Below are 8,233 nucleotides of genomic sequence, written 5' to 3'. Positions count from 1 at the left end.
TTTGTGGTGCTGATGGAAAATCAACTGAATCTGAAGCTGAAAGGAATTTGTTTTGACAATGGTACGGAGTTCAAGAATGCTTCATTGAATTATTTTTGTTCAGAAAGGGGGTGCTTCGTCAGTATAGCTCAGCTCAGACACCACAATAGAATGGTGTGGCGGAAAGGAGAAACAGAACTCTTATCGAGGCAACAAGGACCATGCTGTGTGACTCTAAATTGCCTCTGTTCTTCTGGGCTGAAGCCATCAACACGACGTGCTATGTTCAGAATCGAGTGATAATCAACAAATCAAAAATGAAAACTCCGTATGAGATCATTTATGGTTATAAGCCTACTGTTTCACACTTTAGAGCCTTTGGCTGTCCATGTACTCTACTGAATCTTGAGTCTACTCCGAAGTTTGGTGACAAAGCTGATGATTGTTACTTTGTTGGGTATGCTGGTCACACCGCCTACAGAATCTACAATAAGTCAACTAAACAGATTCTTGAATCTTGTGATGTTCGTTGGTTGGAAGAAAACGAGACTGATGCACGTGTTGGTCCGGACTGGCTGTTTGACTACAATGAAGTCTTTAAGCCATTCAATGTACGGTCATCAACATAGAAATTTCAGGTGGTGCCACTACAGACACTGAGAGAGAAGGTTCACATGCAGTATCTCACATATCTCCTCTGTTGGATGATGATGTCACAGATTCACTTGATGACAAACCACCTGCTTCCGTCAGCCAATCGAAAGAAGTTACAGAAACCGTGCATATTCCAAACTCTTCAGTAAATGATCTAGCAGTTGAGGGGGAGAGTCCTATTCGTCAAATCTTCGGGAGCACTTTGTTTCCCGATGTCATTCCGAATGACTACGTTGCTAGCACTTTGTACTCACATAGTACGGCAGCTTCTGGATGGAAGAATCCACTCACTAATGTCAGTGAAGATCTATCTAACTTATCTCCTGTTGGAGATGTTCCCGAACAGCCAATTCCGACAAGAATCCAACGAGATCATCCTATTGAGAATGTTATCGGCTGTCTTGAAGCAGGTGTGTCCACCAGAAGTCAGACAGGACACATAAACAGTTTTTTTTTTCTTGCTTCATCTCTCAGATTGAGCCAAAGTCGGTGGAAATGGCTCTTCAAGAACCAAGTTGGGTGGATGCCATGCACGAAGATTTGAATCAGTTCGATAAGCTGAAAGTGTGGAAGTTAGTTGAACTGCCAGAGGGAAAGAAAGCACTAGATACAAGATGGGTTTTCTGAAACAAGCAAGATGAGACGGGAGTTATTGTTAGAAACAAGGCACTGTTAGTTGTTCGTGGTTTTCGTCAGGTTAAAGGGTTAGATTACACCGAAGTCTATGCTCCTGTAGCTAGACTTGAGGCCATTCGGATTTTTCTGGCCTATGCGTCTTTCATGGGATTCACGGTATATCAGATGGATGTTAAGACCGCGTTTTTGTATGGTGAAGTTAAGGAAGAGATTTATGTGGATCAGCCACCATGGTTTGTAGACTCTAAGAATCCTAATCATGTCTACAAGTTGGATAAAGCACTATATGGTCTTCACCAAGCCCCTCGGGCATGGTATGCTACGTTGACGGCACATCTTCAGGGACATGGTTATGAAAGGGGGACCATTGATCAAACTTTGTTCCTTCAAACAGTCGGGAAAGATTTGATTCTGGTGCAGATTTATGTGGATGACATTATTTTCGGTTCTACCAGTGCTGCGCTGTGTTCAAAGTTTGAAGAGATCATGAAGAAGAGGTTCGAGATGAGCTCATTGGGGGAGATGACAACATTTCTTGGATTGCAGGTTCGTCAGAACTCGACGGGAATTTTGCTGCATCAAGGAAAGTACATTGAAGATATGCTTGCAAAATTTGAATTTCAAGATTCCAAGAGTGCCGTCACTCCAATGGCAGAAAGGCCTCTTTTGACATCTGATCCTGAAGGGAGTCCATTAGATCAAACGTACTATCGATCGATGATCGGGTCTCTGATGTATCTCACCGCCAGTCGTCCAGACATCATGTTTGCAGTCTGTCAATGTGCTCGCTTCCAGGCTAATCCTAAACTCTCTCATTTAATTGCTGTTAAACGTATATTTAGATATCTGAAGGGACAACCAAAGTTAGGTCTTTGGTATCCCAAAAACTCAGAATTTGATCTTTATGCTTTTGCTGATAGCAATTATGGTGGAGATGACATTGACAAGAAATCCACATCTGTCGGATGCCAGTTTCTAGGAGATCGTCTCATTTCATGGCAGTGCAAGAAACAACAAACGGTGTCCACTTCGACTGCCGAGGCGGACTATGTTGCTGCGTCAGCTTGCTGTTCACAGGTCATCTGGATGCAACATCAATTGCTGGATTACGGTTTGGAATTTCTTAACACTCCCATATTTTGTGATAATGATGCTGCTATTGCAATTGTTAACACTCCCGTTCAGCATTCCAAAACCAAGCACATTGACATCAAGGTCCACTTTATTCGTGACTTACGACCGGAAACTGATTCAACTTGAACAAGTCCACACTGATAATAATGTGGCGGACCTATTTACAAAACCGGTCGGAATAGCCAGATTTAATGTGCTTGTGGGATTTCTTAAGATGCTGCGTTTTGATAACTGAGTATTTTTGAGGTGTAAATTGTGTACATAAATTTTTTTTGTGTGTCATAATTTTTGTACAAATTTAGGGGGAGAAAAAGAAAAATACAAAAAGAGTGTGTGTGTAATTTTGATGTATTGAGAGTTTCCACCCGGGGAAGAGCTCTCCCCGGGTGGCGAGTGTTTATGATTATGTATGTATGTATGAGTGTTCTTTGTGACAATCTTTTTATTAATTAAATCATACTACTACATCTATCTATCTGTGTTTCGATTGCAATTGTTCATCCTATATTGATTGTTAATCGAATCGAACTCTCCACACCCGTCCATTATTATCGTTCAAGAGTGAATACAAGTGCGATTCCATCCTAGCTCAGGTCCGAGCTCCTCCGTTAATGCCGAATATTAACGCTTCCGCACCGGGGCTCGGTTCTCACAATCTTTCAACAACAAATAACACAACGGTTTCGATATGACACTAAAATTCTTAATGAACCGTCGGTAAAAACCGGCTAGACCCAAAAATGCCCTTATCCCTTTTATATTAATAAGTGGCGGTAAATTAGATATGACTTGGATTTTCGCCCGGTCAACCTCAATCCCCCTACTTGAGATGACATGTCCCAAAACCGTCCCTTCTTGAACCATAAAGTGGCTCTTTTCCCAACTTAAGACCAAATTCGTTTCCACACATCTTTTTAAAACTTTAGTTAATTTATTCAAGCATTTTTCAAAAGATGAACCGAAAATCGAAAAATCGTCCATAAAAATCTCAAGTGAATCAAAAGGCATTCGCCTAAATGCGAATGGACACGTGAAAGTGGTCTTCTATTGGTCATCGGGCTGAATAGCAATCTTATTGTACCCCGAATAGCCATCTAGAAAGCAATAAAACTTCTCACCTGCAAGTTTCTTGATGATTTGGTCAATGAACAGCAAGGGAAAATGGTCCTTAGATGTTGCCGCATTCAACTTCCCATAATCAACACAAATCCGCTACCTGGTTACCGGTCGGGTGGAGATTTCCTCACCTTTCTTGTTACGGGTTATCTGAATACCCGCCTTCTTTGGACCTGTTTGTGTTGGACTTATCCACGTGCCATCCGAGATCGGGAAAATGATGCCCGCATCTAACCACTTCAAGAGCTCCTTCTTCATGTAACATCTCGGATTTTTCGTTTACGTTTAAACTGACCGGGAATAATTTAGATTTTCATTATTAAACAAAAATAATATATTTAAGTTTCTTATGTTCAATTTATACCCCTCATACTTTATATAATGTCTAAATCCTTATTTAAAACATAAAAAGTTCAATAATGGACCAAATATCAAACTACAGGGACTAAAAATGCAAAAATGAAACTTTCCCCATTGTGGCCCGGGACGCTGCACGATGGGACCACCCTAAATGGCCGCGTGGCGCGACGGGGTACCTGCACAGATCGTTTAAGCCTTAGTTCGTTTTCTAGTTCGTTTAATGTATAAAATCGTTTATTTTAGGCATGTTAGAGTGAATTAAGGTCCTAGTAAACATCATACAACTAAAATACCATTCCTAATTCGTTTTCCCTTGTCCAAGATCATATCTTTGTGAATAAATCAAAGATTCTTTCCTTAAATCGCATATACTTGCTTAAACGGGCCAAAAAGCCCATATTTGGTTCGTTTTAGCTATTCTTATATAAACACATCATAATTCCCTGCTGTAAACCCTAACCTAACCCTACTACATCTCCTCCAGCCGTCACCTACCTCTGCTCATTCTCAAACCCTTCGGTTTTTGCATATTCGTTAAAGACACAAGCCTTGACGTTTGACTTTACTTATACGTTGATCTTTGACTCGTTATATCTCTTGATCCTTTCACTTTCCGGGTAAGTTGTAAACCGTCAATAACCTTCAATCAATTTCTGAGATTGAAGGGTATTGACTGGTCAATTGCTTTAATACCCGATAAAGGGTAAAACAGTCAACAACTTTGACTTCTCGTTTTCTCATATTTCTGGTCTCGTAATTAAATTTTAAGGGTTCTGAACAAAACCCAACTCCCGACTCGAAGTTCGGATTCTGGTCAGACTCTACTTGTTTAAACATTAAAATCAACATAACTAGAGTTCTACTCATCCGTTTGGATTGATTCCAGCGGCATTAAGTTCTTTTTTATTCATAGTTTCATATCACAAAAATTCAGATTCTGATCATTAATCTCGTTGGACATGTATTGGATGACTCACTTAAATCATTAGTTCGTTTGTCGAATTTATTAATCACTTGCCTTCCGTCTAAGGTGAGTTTGATCATTCCCCTTTTTATCTACTGTTTTCAAACGTTTTGGGGACATATGCGTACTTATTCATATTTTCTATCTATATATACACACAAAAATCGCAAATATAATCATTGTGTGAATATCAGTTGAATGCTAATTTGCTAGTTGCTACATGTTTAATTGTTTACTTGATGACGTTTCGGAGAGGTCCAACATATCCCCTTGTAGAGGGTTCTCATTAGTATGATCATACGACCATCTTAGTAACCGGAGCGCGATTCGCTTGGCAAAGGTAAAACGACAACCTTAGTCATTGTAATCAATGCCCGATTCGCTTGGTAACGATTTCATTGGCACACACGATTTGGTTATATGCATGTTTGTTATGATTCGATTGATTATTATCACATGGTTAGTTTGCGCATTTAACACTTATCATTTATTATTTATTTATTATATAACTATTTATTGTGTCAAAATTGGTGATCATCTCACTCAACATGTGTTGTTGACAAACTCCATTTTCTACGCATATGCAGGTTGCTTAGATTGAGGTATGGATATGTAGTCAAGACCTAGGTTATATTGAAGACAAACTTAAATTTAATTGATTGTATTTATTTAATTGAATTGTTTTGTTGTACTTGATTATTGTGTGTACATTTGAATTAAAATAATTAATTAGATAATGTCACATTTTATTTATGATAGTATCTTCGAGCTGTGAGCAATCAGATCACGCCCCGGCATTTCCGCCTTAGGTTGGGGTGTGACACTTCACTACCTCCCACATGTTTAGATTCAACCTTCTTTGTGCATCATGAGTGGGTTTTGCCTCGGGATCGGTGATGTTCTTATGCATGACAATGGATGGCTGATCCCTCTCAAATCTGCTATCGTCTAACCAATCGCCGCCTGATGCTCTCTCAAGACTTCCACCAACGCCTTCTCTTGCTCGTCTTCCAAATTTGAAGCGATGATGGCCAGTAAAGTCTCTCCTTCCCCCAAGAACACGTATTTCAGGTGTTTCGGGAGCTCCTTCAATTCAACAGCCGGTGGACTCTCCAATGATGGTCTCAACTTTGAATTAATCGTATCGGGCAACCTCTCTACCTGCTGAGACCCTGGTGGTTTCCCAATACTCCCAGCATACAACTCCACTGCTTTTTCTTCTTCTTGCAATTGCAATGCGTGCTCAACTGTTTTCCTGTAACAAATATCACACTCCTCTATGGCATTATCCTCACTTTCTTGAGGGTTTATCCCGTCAATGACTTCAGCCGTGAAGCATTCGTCACTCACCAGAGGGTTAGACACATTTGAAAACACATTAAGCCGAAGATTCTTATTACCAAAAGCCATGTCCACTACCCCGGTTCTATAGTTTATTAAAGCATTTGCAGTGGCCAAAAGGGCCGAACAAGAATCTCATTCGGTTGCCGTTTCGGGTCAACCATCACGTAGTCTAGAACCAGAAGTCAACCGGGTAATAGATATCTTCTATCATCACAATCACATCGGTCACGATTCCCCTAGGAAGCTTGAGTGTCAAATCGGCCAACACCACGATGGTGTCGGCTTTTCTAAGTGGACCAAAGTCGTACTTGTCATACAAGCTTCTCGAGATAATACTTACCCCAGCCCCAAGATCTATCAACTCCCTTGTCATTTTAAAATCGCCCACTTGAACGGGTATAATTGGCGTTACCGGATCTTGTAGCTTGGGTGGGAGGATACTCGTCAAAAGCGAACTCACATTTGCAGTTAAGTCAACTTGTTTGGGCAACTTGTGAGTTCGTTTTTGAGTGCACAAGTCTTTCAAATATTTAGCATATGCGGGAACTTGTTTAATTGCATCTATGAGGGGTAAATTAATTTTTATTTGTTTAATTATTTCCCACATTTTCTCCTGTTGTGGGCCCCTCTTTCTAAGTGCCGATGAGGTCTCGGGGTTCACCAATGCTTGAAGAAACGGAACGGTTTTATTCGTTGGGCCTGTCTCCTTGGCGGTTGGTGCTCCTTTTTTTAATTTCAGTTTCAATTTTATCTTTATTTATCTGTTTCGGTTTAATTGTCGGTTCAATTTCAACCTCATCGTCACTCTTCCCATCTTCACCCAAGTCCTCCACCACACCTTCAACCAAAGGTCTTGGAGCTACCCCATTATTATATACCTTTCCACTCCTAAGGGTACTTACCTGGTTGACGTGGGCACTCTTACCGTTTGAAAATAGCTGCTACTCTGATGGCTCGGGTTCTTCAAGGTATCACACGGCAACTTGGATGGATTTCTCTTCAAACTAGCCACTTCCTCAGAAAGCTGGCATACCTATTTATCTCTCACGGCATTAGCTTTCTCTTGAAGCTCCAATCTCTAATTCACGCTTTTATTCTTAGCCTCCTGATCTGTCTTCATCTGCTTCAGAAAATCCATCACATCCAATCGACTCTTCCTTGTTACCCGAAGAACTTCCCATCACAACTCCACACGTCGTCACTTCATGGCCTATTCCTCCACAACCCTCACAGACTGGATACGCCTTTCCCGACTTACCTTTCTCTTTCACTCCCACCCCCATCAACTAATCTAGCTTTCTTTCCAACCGAGCCATTCGATCATCCGACTCTCCACTATCCACGGCTTTCACAACAGTCCTTTTAACCATGCGGTTTGACTGAGCTTGTCTCTTTGAGTTCATTGCATGCCACTCTAAATGTTGCCAATCTTCGTTCTCATCATTGGTCAAAAACGATCCATTTGTGGTCGATTAAAGATCACGCACATCGTCACTCGAAAACCCGTCATGAAATGCTTTAATTAACTCCCACAATGCTATCCCATGATGAGGACAAGTCCTCAATAACCTCTTGAATCTCATGAAAGCTTCATGGAATGTTTCACCCGACCCTTGCTGAAAATTTATGATCGAAGTTCGGGCCTCAGACGTTCTTTGTAGTGTGTAATACTCGTCCCAAAACTGCTGAGCCAGATCTTGCTACATGTGAATACTTGTTGATGGTAAAGATAAGAACCACTGCTTCGGTAGATCTTTAAGTCTGAACTGAAAAACAACTAGCTTGACTTTATCGGTAGTGAAACCTTGACTTGAGATGGTGGCATAAATAGAATTAAACTCGCTCAAGTGCAAATATGGTTTTTCAGATGCTTTCCCTTGAAAAGTAGGCATCCCAGTTAGGTTACTTTGTCTTACCGAAAACGTTCTTCCTTTTCTAACCAGGATCACAATGGGAAGCGGGTTCGTGGCCACTTGTGGAATGAAGTGGCTTTGAACTCCCTGAACGGTCGGTGGAACAAATGCCCTCGGGACCCCATCATCAAAC

General features: G+C 41.0%; 1 non-coding gene across 1 annotated transcript; it reads left to right on the top strand.

The window, feature by feature from the left end:
• The first annotated feature begins 7,726 nt into the window (after positions 1 to 7,726).
• Positions 7,727 to 7,832, top strand: LOC143562757 (small nucleolar RNA R71). Its single transcript, XR_013140544.1, has one exon. It is a non-coding gene; the product is annotated as a small nucleolar RNA R71 (small nucleolar RNA).
• Positions 7,833 to 8,233: the final 401 nt, after the last annotated feature.

This window comes from Bidens hawaiensis, unplaced genomic scaffold, assembly GCF_021521415.1.
Source record: "Bidens hawaiensis isolate Kalapana, Puna unplaced genomic scaffold, B.hawaiensis_p1.1 tig00021062_1, whole genome shotgun sequence".
NCBI classification, from domain to species: domain Eukaryota; kingdom Viridiplantae; phylum Streptophyta; class Magnoliopsida; order Asterales; family Asteraceae; genus Bidens; species Bidens hawaiensis.
This window is presented reverse-complemented; position numbering and strand designations above follow the sequence as displayed.